The sequence below is a fragment of the Parasteatoda tepidariorum genome, chromosome 4 (genome assembly GCF_982258835.1).
Source record: "Parasteatoda tepidariorum strain Cologne lab strain chromosome 4, Ptep-v5.0, whole genome shotgun sequence".
Lineage (NCBI taxonomy): Eukaryota > Metazoa > Arthropoda > Arachnida > Araneae > Theridiidae > Parasteatoda > Parasteatoda tepidariorum.
The window spans coordinates 109,591,329-109,604,984 of record NC_141758.1 but is presented as its reverse complement, the minus strand read 5'-3'; the positions used below and the strand labels follow the sequence as shown (position 1 = coordinate 109,604,984).

The window sequence follows — 13,656 nt, the reverse complement described above, 5'->3', positions numbered from 1 at the left end:
CAGCATTGCATACTCACACGAGAAAGAAACAAAGGACATTAAAAACATTAAAAAAGCAAATGAAAAAACTTTAATAGCCTTAGTGACTACTCATTTTATAATAAATCAAAGTCGTAATAGAAGTAATAATATCTATTACACAATTAAAAATGACAATAATAATCTGAAAACAAAAACAACAGCCCCAGCGGCAAAAATTAGCAGAAAATTAAATAATTTACGCTATTAGAGGAAAAAAACATCCTCATATGTCGGCCTCTCACCGAGGAATTCAAAAAAATGGTGTGTGGCTCACGAGACCAAATCTAGAGCTATCATGTAATGAACCTGACATTATTAACTATATTAAACAGCAAAGAATAAAATGGGCAGGACATGTTATCAGAATGGATGAAGACCGTACCACGAAAAGAGTTTTCAATGCCAGACCAGTCGGCACACGAGATGGATAGATTATAGTCTATCTAGAATCTACAAACTAAGGCAAACAACGATAAAGAGCACAAAAATATTCATGAAATACAGACAGCTGTTTCGGATGCTCACAGGGCAACCTTCATCAGTGCAACAGTGTTGCAATGATGAAGTATTTTTGCAATATTTTTGTGCTCTTTATCGTTGTTTGCCTTAGTTTGTATTTTAGCACAAAGGCCGCCCACTTGTGTATTTATCTAGAATCTATCTTGAGAATTTGGAATCTATCTAGAAAATCTGAGATGGATAGATGGCCTAGAAAAAAAAACTTTCCGTCTCAAAAACTATATACTGGAAAACGCTAGCAGGAAAAAGGTTAGCCAAGAAAAAACTTCTTGAGAAGGCTAAGGTCCACCCTGGGCTGTCGAGCCATTGATGATGATGAACAAAATTTAAATTTTAGAACAGCAGAATTCCAATAAATTTTTGTCAGAACATAAATCATTTATTTTCTGAAGTTCACTATTTAATGGAAAAATTACATGCCTCACTAAATTTAAAACAGTATAAGTAAAATAAACTGATTACAAAACCAATGCAAAAAGCTACAGCAATAAAGGGAATATCTTAAAATAAATATAATTAATAACATAATGGAGCATTATTAAAACAATACCTATTGATTTCATTACACAGTCTAATCAACAGCTTTTTAGATTCCGATAACACAACATCTTCAACTGGTAATGAACAGACAACAGCCTGGAAATGAAATAAAATTAATATAATACGATACAATTCATAGACAATTAAGAGCAAATTAAATAAATGTTTGAATTACCTTAACTAATTTACCAAACTTCCCTTTCACCTAAAATAAACAATAATAAAAGTTTATAACATTAAATATAGCATTAAAAAATGTCAAAACCATTTCGAGAAAATAATTTGAAATACATATATGTTGGCATAATAATGTGTAATTTAAATTTTATATTCCTTTTTAAATTTAAAAACTTTTTTTTTAAAAAAATATATTTTAAATCCATTTTTTAATTAATACTAAAAGAAGTGATTGTAACATCCATATAAAAAGTTTAAGCGTATAACCAGATATCCTGCAGTTTTAGTAGAAATCATAGTAAATAGATAGAATTGAGAATAGAATTTAATTACTTATAATTATAATGCTTATAATTGAGGTAGAATTTACTGTAGCGCTTTCTTTTTGTAGCCAGAGGAAACATTTCTATGTGTCTCACATTCCAATCAAACGAAAATGTGGCACAAATTCCATTTAGAAACTTTAGAAACTTGAATTTACAAAGGAGTGTAAAAAATATACAAGTTAACAAGGAATTTTACATTTGATAATTAGTTTGAAAATCAGTAACTGTTATACTTGAAGTAAAAGATACGCTACTTGCAATCCTCAGGTATGCAACTAAAAAGTTGAATTCAACAAATGCATTTAACATCAAACATCATTCATTTAAAGCATGCACATTTATATGTAAAACATGTACAAATTATTTATTACATATGCTCTTACTATAGAATTTTTTTTTTAGATTTTTTTAATAGACATTTTCACAATTTTGCTAAAAACTGAAAGAGACGCATCACACACACTAAAATGGCACTTAAAATCAAGAAGACCCTCTAATAATAGAGGAAAAGAAATACTTTGTTACGTAATTGTAAAAACAACCAGTTTAAATGTTATTTGTAACAAATTTATGTAAACAGATAACTTTCAAGATTATGCATAATAACTATTAATGTATTGTTGCACTTATGCCAATTCAAATCCATACAAAGCTTTAATAAGCTTTCTTCTTATACATAATGTGATATGAATATTCTTTAACTTTTTTTTCCCAAAAGATTTGATTTAAATTAATAACTTTATAATGCATTATTGTTATTATAGAAAACCAAACTATTTTAGTTTTTAAAATGAATGTTAAATGCCTTTATTTTCCCTTTTTTTCTTCAAAAAATAAGCAATTTTTGAAATACTTAAAATAAAAATAATTTAAATACTGTGTCAATATTTGTGACGTTTAATATTCTTCTAATTAATTTATAAAATGCAATTTTTAGTAATCTAATGTTAGCCTATGAGAAATAAATTAATAAAAAAAATTTTAAAAAAAATTAAAATAACTTTTTAACAAAGAAATTTCAAAATAAAAATGGAAATTAATAGAAAATTTGAGAAACATCTCAATAAAAAGGAAATTCAGAAGCAAAGAAAACTCCAATTCTTTGACAATTGTAGCAGGCTTTAAAGTTCATGAAAATATTATAAACACAGTTGCTAGAGAAAATAATTTTACAAATCATAAATGAATTCATATTTCTAAATTAAGCTTAAAAACATAGTTTGTGGAAGTTTATTTATGAACTATGTTTGACGGTGCACTTGTATCAAAATAATTTTCCTTTCTTCAGTCTTTTGCTATTTTAGATCTTCATATTAATTTCAAATTTGAATGCAAATTGCATCTCATTTTTTCAACTGTTTAAATACAATTGTATGTTATATGAAATTTCAGAATAGAAACCATGTCTCAGATTAATATTTTTATTTCATTACAAAGGATTTATTTTTTTTCTTATTTCATTTTAAGAACATTTAAGGTATGCTTTTCTTGGGCATTTTTTATTAGAGAATTACTTTTAAGAATACAGAAGTAATTTGGTAATTTGGTAATTTTTCTAAACCTTAAAATGAGTATGACACTGGATTTAAGAAAAAAAAACATTCGAAACAAATAATGTTAGTATCAAACCATGATATGAGTCAAAAACAAACAAAGAAAAATTCAAGAAATTTTCTTTAACAAAATCATACTGCCTATGTTCAGATATTGACAATTTTCTGTCAGAAATTCGGCTATCATTATAATGAAAAATTATTATTTACAAACTGCTTATATACATTCTATACTTTCCCCTCAAAAAATGTTTACTATCTCAAGCGAAAAAAGAGTGGGAGTGAAAGATACGAGGACTTACAATAACTCAGATATATACACCAGAATCAGAGTCATATCCAAACAAAGGCTAGGGGCTAGGGTGATTTCATAATGTTAAAAACTTTGAGTGAGGACAGTAAAATAAAAATGAGGGAAATATTGATGATTTTTTTCATCTTCCTCTTTGATGTGTTGGATATGTTTCAAAAGTTACATTTTCTGAAACATTTTGAAACATTCCGTGTGGATGATTATAACCAAATGCGAGAATTTAGTGCAATTGCCACACAAACATGAAAGTTATAAAATTAATTGCCATAAAATTTAAAAATCCGTAGTTTTTTGAAAATTGAAAATTGGATACCTGAAACACCTATGGTATAGGAAATGATTTAAAAAAATTATAATTATTGAAAAATTATAGAATATGTACAGTAATAAAGTGTTTCCTTCTATTGCTTAAAGCTCTTACTTTATAAACATAAAAATCAACAAAATGCAAAAACATTTTCAGAGATTTTACATAATCATGATAAAATAACTAGTTTCTTATAAATAGTGCAAAGAAAATCGTGAAAATCGTGCCTTTTTGGTAATTCAGGACGACAATCAACGCAGGGAAGAAAAAAAAATCTCATTTTGAAACATAGAAAATTAAGCACTTTTGACAGCTTTTAAGAAGCGTTTATTAAAAATAAGCAATTTTTAAAAACTCTACGCATCCTGTTTATTTTCTCATTTACTTACAATTGCAACTTTACACAAGCTATTGACTGAGTCCACACAGGCAGAAAAGGTAAAAATTCGAACCATACATCAAAAAGTAGGACAGTTTAAGAAAGTTAAAAAAAAAATTCTGACAACTAAATTCCTTTATATAATATTACATTGTTATCTTGCAAAAATTACAGATTTAATACAAGTCATGATCTGGTAGATCCTTTAAATTCAAACAAGGTGACATATAAAGTGTAATCAGGGATCTGTCTGGTTTTTTAATGAGGTACCCATTTTGTGAAAATTTAGACATAATTTGTGAAAATTAAAAATTATAATGAAAGCTCAACACAAAAATATTGTAAAATACGAAAATACTTTCAAAAATTGTCCCTTCAAATAAAAATCCTTTATGACTAAATTTCAGTATATTTTTCCCCATTTAAAAAATATAATTTTGCTATTGTAATATTGTGGGCTTAAAATTGCATCCAATTTCAAAATTCCATAAAAATCATTGTCCATACTTGAATTTCAACTTGAATTTAATAAAAACATGCATTTAACGCTACTAGCACTAAAAGTCTTTTTCATTATGAGACATTTTCGACTAGGTCATACAGAAAAAAAATTTAACGGAGAAAAAAAACTTTTAGGAAAAATTAGAACTGTTAGAATAAATTCACAATAGTGTTTAAGATAATGTTCGAATGTTTACAATAATTTTGAATTTTGACTTTCTGCAAAGTTTACAAAGGGGGACCCTCGTTGTTTCATTTTAAAAAACTCAGCTAAAAAAAAAAGAGAAAAGAAGCTTGCTTTGAAATGGCGTCAGCGGCCGGTTAGGTTTATAATATTTCAGTATCTGACCAAACACGTGCTACCTTTTCCTAAAAGACATCTGGCAAAAAAGCTCCATCTTTTCCCTAGATTGCAACGAGAACAGGATTTGCACGAGAACTTGTTTTATTAAAAGTATTTTGTGAAACTACTGTTTTCCTAAAGTTGAATTTGGGAAGTTACCGCTAATGGTAGTAAATATACCCTGGACAGACCCCTGGTAATAGTAAAACAAATCTAAAAAAAAAAAAAAAAATCAGTAAACTATCAAATACTATGGTCTGGTTCCAGATGAAAATCTTATTCAGGAAATTTTATGTAGGTTATCAAGAAATATTTGGTACTTGAAGTAAATTTAAATTGATAAATTTAGAAAATGGCCGGGGGAGTCTGGTTAGACAGGGGTAAACCCCACAGGACACTTCCGTCCAACAAGCAATCAAAAAGGGGAGTATCTTGAGTGCATTAGGAAAGTTAAGGAATCCATGTATTGGCTATTAACCGATCAAATTTAATGACAAGACTTTTTCTCAGCCTTACGCATTCAAATGTGTTGCTAGAAAAAAAAGTGTGAGAAATAATAACGAATTTCGATGAAATCAAAACATCAGCAACCATATAACGGTTTTAGAAAGTAATAGAAAGTAATAATTTACCAAACGTATTAGAAAGTAATAATTTGAATTCGAAATTCACACATCGTAATAACATCATTTAAAAAGGTAAGCAGCACAGAAAAATAAAAAAATTGGAAAAGCACATGTATATTTACAAAAAAATAGAAATAAAAAATACTGACTGCTAAAACCGAATGTTTCTCATTAAGAAATTTCTACAAAAAATATCTCCATTTTTCACAAAAATATATTTCCCCCCACAAAACTCGGCCTCAAAAAATTAAATCTGGATCAACCATTGTATACATAACTTTTCTTTTGCGTTGTCATGTGCAGTGGCAATGTTATTGATGTACTGAAAATTGCATTCAAAAAACTGAAAACTGATAATTTGACTGAAGAAACCTTCATTTCCATATTTGATCTAAAAAATCTGTTATAATAAATAATGTGCGTAAAAAATAGATTAAAGTAAAATTGTTTTAATATAAAACATAAATCTGAGAAAATGAAAAGATAGTTTACAGTCATTAGTATGTGGCGTTGCGGTCTGAAATGCAAAGTCCGAACTAGGAATCTGACGTCGGACTACGTCGCTTGCAGCCGATAATTGACGTAAACCTCATACCTGAATAGTATCCACGGAGATATGCGTGAAGGGCGAAATCAGCAAAACGCGCACAGTATGTTTTGGATATAACTTGGCCGCCTCCCCACAGATTGCTCTCTCTCCCCGTCGGTTCTAGTTAGCAGTCCGGCATGCTCTCGCCGGTTACCTTTTCGAAGTTTTTTTCTATGCTGCTTCAATGTTAAAGTGGTTAAGTTTTATATATGTTAGAATGTTTTAGTTAAGTTCACAAGTTTCCTAAATGTTAATAAAGATAGTTATTTATTTAAACTTAGTGTTATTTATGAAGAAACCTATAATCCGTTCTCAGGAACATTTTTATGTGGAAGACATTCCTAGAGTTAGATTTCTTTTTAGAGCTTAAGTGGGGACTCTAACAAAGATACCAAACAACCCCACAAGTAAAGGAAAATAAATTCTGCATTGAAATAGATAACTCTCATAAACAGCTAATTATATAAAAATAGCATAAATTATTACTTCATGGGCTGATGATGGATATAGTTGAGATGAAGCACATTTCTTGCACAGCTCCCAAACTTCATTTGAATCAACAGTATTCATGGAGAGAATCTTTGGAATAAGTGAACGCAAAGGATAGATTCCTTTAACATCCTTTTTCTAAACATCGCAACAAACAAACAAAAAAAGATTTATAAATATATAATACTCACAGAGAGTAAACGTAAATTAAACAAGAAAACCCCGTGGCAGAATCGTAGCGACAAGGAAATATTGTCGCAGAATGTTACAGAGCTCTTGCAAAAAGATTTTTCGTTTAAAAAGTAAAAAAAAAAATCTTTTCTACAGAAATTTACACATAATATTTGAGTCATGCATTTAAATAATCACTCTTTGACACGCTCAATTTATGACGATAGAATCGCAAAACGATGTAATGTTTCGATTGTATTTTAGGCAAATATTTATTTTCATGTGAATTTTAAACATCCCGGTATATTTCAAACAGTATAGAAAATTCGAATCGTCCATTTGAGTATTTCCTTTTTAACGCAATAATTCTATCAAATTTTTGGCAGATATTAATATTGATTTCTCCAGAGTTTTTAAATCCAATATTTTTTCCGCTATATTATTTATTAAAACGTAATCTCAAAAGGAAACACGCATTTGAGTAGCCCGATTTGCGTGATTTCTGCGCCGGTCTTTTTTTTTTTTTTTGGCAATTACTACTACCTATTTCAGGACATTTTATATTGGCATAATTATTTACAAAATGCGAAGAAGAAAATAATTTGTGTGCCTTCCCCCCAAAATGCGAGAATATCACCCATAATATTAGAATAAAAAATTCTTACATGTTTCATTAAAAAAATTATGCAGTTTTTTTTTTGTAAGTACAGCGCTTTTGTTATTTTAAATATGTAACATATATGTTTGTTTAAAGTATCTTGCAGAAAGATATTTGTGATAGAGAGTTTTGTCGCAGATAGCTCAAAAAAATTCTGCCACGGGAGTTTGTACAATATATGCTGAAAACAAACAAACATACTGCTGCTTTGTAGATCGCTTGAGCAAATATATGAGAGAGTTTGAAACAAGAATCTCACTCTTGTCGATGTAGTTCATGGAATACATCTTTTCACAGAGATATTATTTTTCTAGCTTTCCAGGTGAATGCTCAGTAGGATTCCTGAAATAACATTCATTTTTTTTTCCTTTCACTGAAATACTTTTAACCACACAATAGCAATATTAATAGAAAATGAAATTAGTTTATGTTCAAGTGCAATAAACTCAAGAGAATCAATTGCTGAATTGCCTGTTTAATGAATTATTGATGTTGTTTTTGTACTTCAACACAGGATTGAAAAGAATTTACTGTTGTCTAATAAACGACATAATCTTTGTAAATATACCATGTGAAAATCTGTTAAGTGATTATGTACATAACTGTAGTCAAATAGTAACGAAATTTTTTTTAAAAATTACTTGAATAATAGCTATTATTTTAAATTTGTTTAGCTTTCTTTTTTTTTAATTATTTTTGCACACTAATTTATGAACAATGAGCATTTTGAACTTTGTGTTTTGGGTGGAACTAGACACTAAAAAACTTGAGAGCAGGCTCAATATAAATTCTTCCTCTTTTTCCAAAAAATGTATGCTGTATTAAAAGAGGTGGCGAAATAAAATGAAGAAACATTATTATATCTATAAATATTAAAATTTATTAATCCATAGTAACTTCTACTAATTGCCTGTTTCATTTATTCAGTTAGGAATTTTGTGAAAGGTCCTTTTTGAGGACTGCTTTTTTGCAGAGTTTTTAAGCCTATCTGATTTTTTATAGATTGACATCAGAAGGATAAATTAATTTGTTTATTATTACTTTTTTTAAAAAAAGAGATAAAATTTGATACATATTACTAACACAAAAAATAAATGAATATTCTTACATTACAAAATTTTCATGTAAAAGTGTAATAAGCATTTTAATATTTTTATTCCTTCGGGAAAAGAAAAGCTTTAATAATTGGGTACACATCTAGTTTCTTACACTTAAAATAATGCAAACTTTAATGTTTAATATTAGTGGAAATAGTAAACAAAATGAAAACTTTTGAAGTATTGTGCTGCTTGTGAGTGCTTGAACTTTTGAAAATTTGTTACACATAACATATTTTAAATTAAAGATTATTTTTTAAATAAATACCATTCAAAAATACAACTAAATGAAGAAATTCCTTTAGTATAGGTATATTTTCTGCCAGCATTACATGAGCAGTATCTGGAACAGCTTGAATAACTTGGCTGATCTCTTGATACAACTAGTAAAAAAAATGTAGATGACATAACAAAGAGTACTGTAACATAACAAACTGCACAAAATACATTAAGTCAGGGGTCCCCAACCTTTTTGTACCTAAGAGCAAGTACCAGAACATCGGTCGAGTGGCGGGCACCATTTATTTTTTCAAAATAAATTTATAGTTGGTAGACATAGGTAATAATACACACAACATATAATGTACAAAAAATTAATTTTAAAAATTAATTTAACGTATTAATATAATTAGTATAAATATTCTCGTGTAAAATAAAAATGATTACTAAATTGTTTGCAAAACATGCGAAGTATAAAAATTAATTTTAAAATTTATAAAATACAGTCAATGTGATCTTTGACACTGCATTTCACTGGCCAGTGCTTCATAATTGGGAGAATATGATGAAATTTCTGCTCGCAAGCAATCGTCAAGGTGTTCATCTATAAGTCGTGATCTATATTTTTATTTTATGATATTCCCTGTCGAAAGACTTGGGGCAAGTGGAAAATAGGTACGCTATATTTTGCTTTGTGCTTATAACTATGGGGATGGAGGACGTTTTCCTGGCGTTTTCCATTTTGGTCGTATTTATGAACTATATTGAAAAAGCAAAAAAAATTCATGGCATTTTATGGGAAAATGGAAAACTGAAATTTTTATCGTTGGGCACAAGCAGCGGGCGCACTTACACCGATCATCGGGCTCCATTGTGCCCGCGGGCATAGGGTTGGGGACCCCTGCATTAAGGCATAGTTTTATTTAAGCGAAGTAATATAGTCTTCTAAAAATAAAATTCTAAATTCATAGTGGTTGGCTAATGTTTTCAAGTAACTTATGATGCAATTTTTTTAATCTTTTTTTTCTGCCTTTCAATTTTGTGGAGATGTTTTACAGCTCTGTGTCAGTAATTCTCAATTTTCAAAAAAAAATAACCTTTTAAATAATAATTAAAAACCTTTTACAGAAGAACAAGAGCATAATCTTATTATAAATGAGCATTAATGATGGGTCATTCTTTCTTTTCTTTTTAACTGAGAAAAACAGATGAGGTGCAATATGTATTTTTAAATAGTAAGTACTTTCAAAGCTTACAAAAACAAAATACTTAACAGAAAAACAATACCTTTATGACTAATTAATTTTATGTTGGTGACATTCAAGAAAACATGTAAATTAATTGTGGGAAAACTGGATCCTACTATGTAATTTTCTGGGGAAAAAATGTACCGACATCAAGAGAAAACTGCGACACCATTATTATATTTTTATAATTATAGTTAAAATAATCATTTTTATTTTAGGTATAACTGTTTGACTCTTACAACAGAATTGCCCAGATATATAAAAGAAGAAGATGTATATGTTACCAGCAAAGCATGAAACGCTGACATTCTATAGAATGCCTAGGCATTGTATATAACGCCGTATGTTTTTAGGCAAGGTGTGAAATATGAGACGTATTACATACTTTCCCTAGGCATTGTATATAATACCTAGGCATTCTATATACAAATGCTATTAGGCAAAGTATGAAGAAAAAAAAACGTCCTGATGAGGTTCTTATGTAAATGATATGTATTTCTCAAAAATAAAAATGTTATTCAAAATGCGTGAAGAAAAATGAAAGTTGTACAAAACATAATTTATACCTTTCTTATTAAGGGAAACAAAATTTTCATATAAAAATAAGAAATTAACCTACTTGTTGCAACATGGCAGGCTTGAATGACATTTTGAATTTCATTACGAAACGAATCATAGATGTATTTTATACTTTGCCAGTTTCTAATTTGACATTCTATAGAATACCTAGGAAACGTGTGAAATATAAATCGTTTCATACATTGCCAGCTAGTTTTAGGCATTATACACAATGCCTAGACATTCGATAGAATGCCAGATTTCAAACTTTGCCGGTAACATATACAGTAGAGCGCCGATCATCCGAACGTCCAATTATCCGAACCATGTCCAAATTCGATTTTTTTTTTTTAAAGTTTAGAATACTTTTTAACTTATCGACAATTTTTCTAAATTTAGAAGAATAAATAATATCCACTACATCTGAAGACCATATTTAATTAACAACCTTTTTTAGCAGCTTTCTTATAGTAGCCAATACATACATGTATTGTTATACAGTTAAACCTTCATACCCCTTTAGCCCTCTTCAACTGAAATTTATCTTCCAAGAATGCGAACTTCAATTTGACAGTCTACAGGTTGAAATGAGGAAGGAACTTGTGAATAGATGAGTGCTGAAGTTCTACAATTGGGGGATGGGTACTTGTCACTTATGGTTAGTGATTACAGTGCTTGCAATCTTAAATCTTGAAATAAAATTCTTTACAAAAAAAAAAAAAAAAAAAAAAAAAAAAAAAAAAAAAAACGAAGTTGAAGTTTCTGAACTGCTAGATCTTCCCGATGAAAATATGCCAGGTTATACAGCAGAAGAAATAGAAGACTGGTGTCGAGACACTGAAAACGACCCAGGATTTTAAATGATGAAATTGTTGCTGACATTTTGAATGAAAATCGGAACTCTACAGACGAGTAGGATAAAATTCAAGATAGTGGACCTTCTCATAAAGAAGCATGCAATTCGTTAGATATTGCAATGAATTGGCTAAAACGTCAAAATGATGTTTATACAGTTCAGTTGATTTATTTAAAAAGAATAAGGGATATGGCTGCTCAAAAAAGATCATCTTCTTCGAAACAAAGTGATCAAATTTTGTAAAATCAGTAATTGATAAAAAAAATTATAAATAGCTGAAATATAATAAAAATAATTCAAAATGAAAAAAAAAGTTTAAAAATAATAAATAAAAAAATATTTAAAAATTGAAAAAGGAAAAATTTTAAACACGCCACAGCTATTTTGGATAGTACTGCCAGTCCTAAGCCTTGAAAAAGTGTGAAGGGAAGTTAGCGCATAAATAATAATCATTTAAACTAGATTTTAAACAACTTTCTAATTATCCGAACTTTTCATTATCCGAACCACGTTCGGTCCCGAGCAGTTCGGATAATCGGCGCTCTATACATAATAAAATATGAAAATACATAAATATTATTTTAAAAAAATTTTGGACTTATATCAATGACTTTTTTTAAAAAAATAAAAAAATTTGAATGTTTTTATAAAAAAAATAAGATGACTTAAATCCCGCAAAAAGCATATATTGTTACCTTTTTAGGAGATTCGTTGTCATTCTTCAAAATACTTCATACTGTTTCATAATTATTTGACAGAACTGCTCCCACATTTTATCAACTTCTTCATCACTTAATTGCAACAGCATATCTTTGAGGGAGATTTTTTTGATCTCTACAAAAAGAGAAGACATCTCAAATGAAAGAAGAGTAATTATGCAAGAATTTTTCATGACTTACCGAAGTTACTATTTTCTCCCCAAAAGCACAACAATAAATTTAAAAAAGCATTATAATAACATTAATTGAAATGATAAGTATAACCAAAACTCTGCATCTTCATATTTATTTATTTTAAACTTAAAAAACATAGTAAAGAATGAGTTGAAGCAATAAAATACGCTAGAAAAAAATACGAAAGCAAATAACTAAATACTGTCAGATATATATATAATTATTTAAAGCTATTTTATTTTTTTAAAGTACGCGTAATATAAAAAGCCTAGACTAGAATTTTAATTGATAAAATTAAGAAAAAAAATAATAAATAAATTCTGAAAGGGATTAAAGGGTGTATGAACTGAAAACTAGCTTTTTTGAAACAAAACAAATTTTTTATACATCTCTGAACTTTTTGCACATTTGTGGAATAGTAAAGTGGTTATATTGAATACTTCATTCACTATTTTCTTCAAGTTGATTACAGTAAACACTTGAAAGCTACCTTTTGAAAATGAAAAAAGGATTGAACATCAAATAAAGCTGAAAAGCTCATAAAATAATTTTGAAAGTTAAAATGTATGAAATTTTTTTATTAAAATTATGGAATTCTGCACTTGCGCTTAGTATATATTTTTAATCATGTTCCGCAAGAAAATTTTCCCCTTACTTAAAAAAGTAACACAAAACGTTGAATGTATGAAATATGATACAATGCGTTCAGTAAGGAGAGTAAAAATTAAAAAAAAAATTTGTTAAAACAAAATAAAGGCCCATAACTATTTTCTTATGGATTACAATATATGTAAAGCTTAATGGCAGAAGAATTAAAATTGGTCATACTGCACCAAACACAAATGTAGCAACCATCAAAACTAACTAAATATGACTAGGTCTAAGTCGTGAGACCAGTACTTATTAATAAAAGGGACGCTCTAAAGTGTTGTCTTTTGAAGAAACACACAAGAGTAGAATAATTAAAATACTATATATCAATATGCATACGTATATCAAATATTTGAACCTCAAAAATTTTACAAAATCAGGGGCTCTACTTATACACCAGTAGTGAAGATGAACATAAATTGATCGAGAAATATTGATGCATTATAATCGATGTGATAGATATGAATAACTCTGTATGGATTTACCACTTTCAAAAACTATTTTAATATGTTATATACAATTAATCTTCATTTTCTTTCTTAATATTATTTGTATATATTAAGGTTTTCCTTTAAAAAAACAATACTTATGACCAGAAAAAAACCTGAAAAATATAAGAAATC

The 13,656-nt window shown here is 28.5% G+C and overlaps 1 long non-coding RNA gene and 1 pseudogene across 3 annotated transcripts in view; both read right to left on the bottom strand.

Moving 5' to 3' along the window:
• Window positions 1-6,790, bottom strand: part of LOC147812543 (uncharacterized) — a 35,703-nt gene extending 28,913 nt beyond the window's left edge. For both annotated transcript variants that reach the window (XR_015433284.1, XR_015433283.1), the window contains exons 1-3: window positions 6,681-6,790; window positions 1,256-1,285; window positions 1,091-1,176 (exon numbers count right to left, since the gene is read on the bottom strand). This is a non-coding gene — a long non-coding RNA (uncharacterized LOC147812543). The remainder of the gene's footprint in view (window positions 1-1,090; window positions 1,177-1,255; window positions 1,286-6,680) is intronic.
• A 923-nt stretch (window positions 6,791-7,713) lies between these two features.
• The window catches only part of LOC147812542 (beta-ureidopropionase-like), a 29,063-nt pseudogene continuing 23,120 nt past the window's right edge, over window positions 7,714-13,656 (bottom strand). Inside the window, exons 8-10 of the transcript XR_015433415.1 lie at window positions 12,185-12,323; window positions 8,878-8,992; window positions 7,714-7,854 (exon numbers count right to left, since the gene is read on the bottom strand). The product of XR_015433415.1 is annotated as a beta-ureidopropionase-like (transcript). The remainder of the gene's footprint in view (window positions 7,855-8,877; window positions 8,993-12,184; window positions 12,324-13,656) is intronic.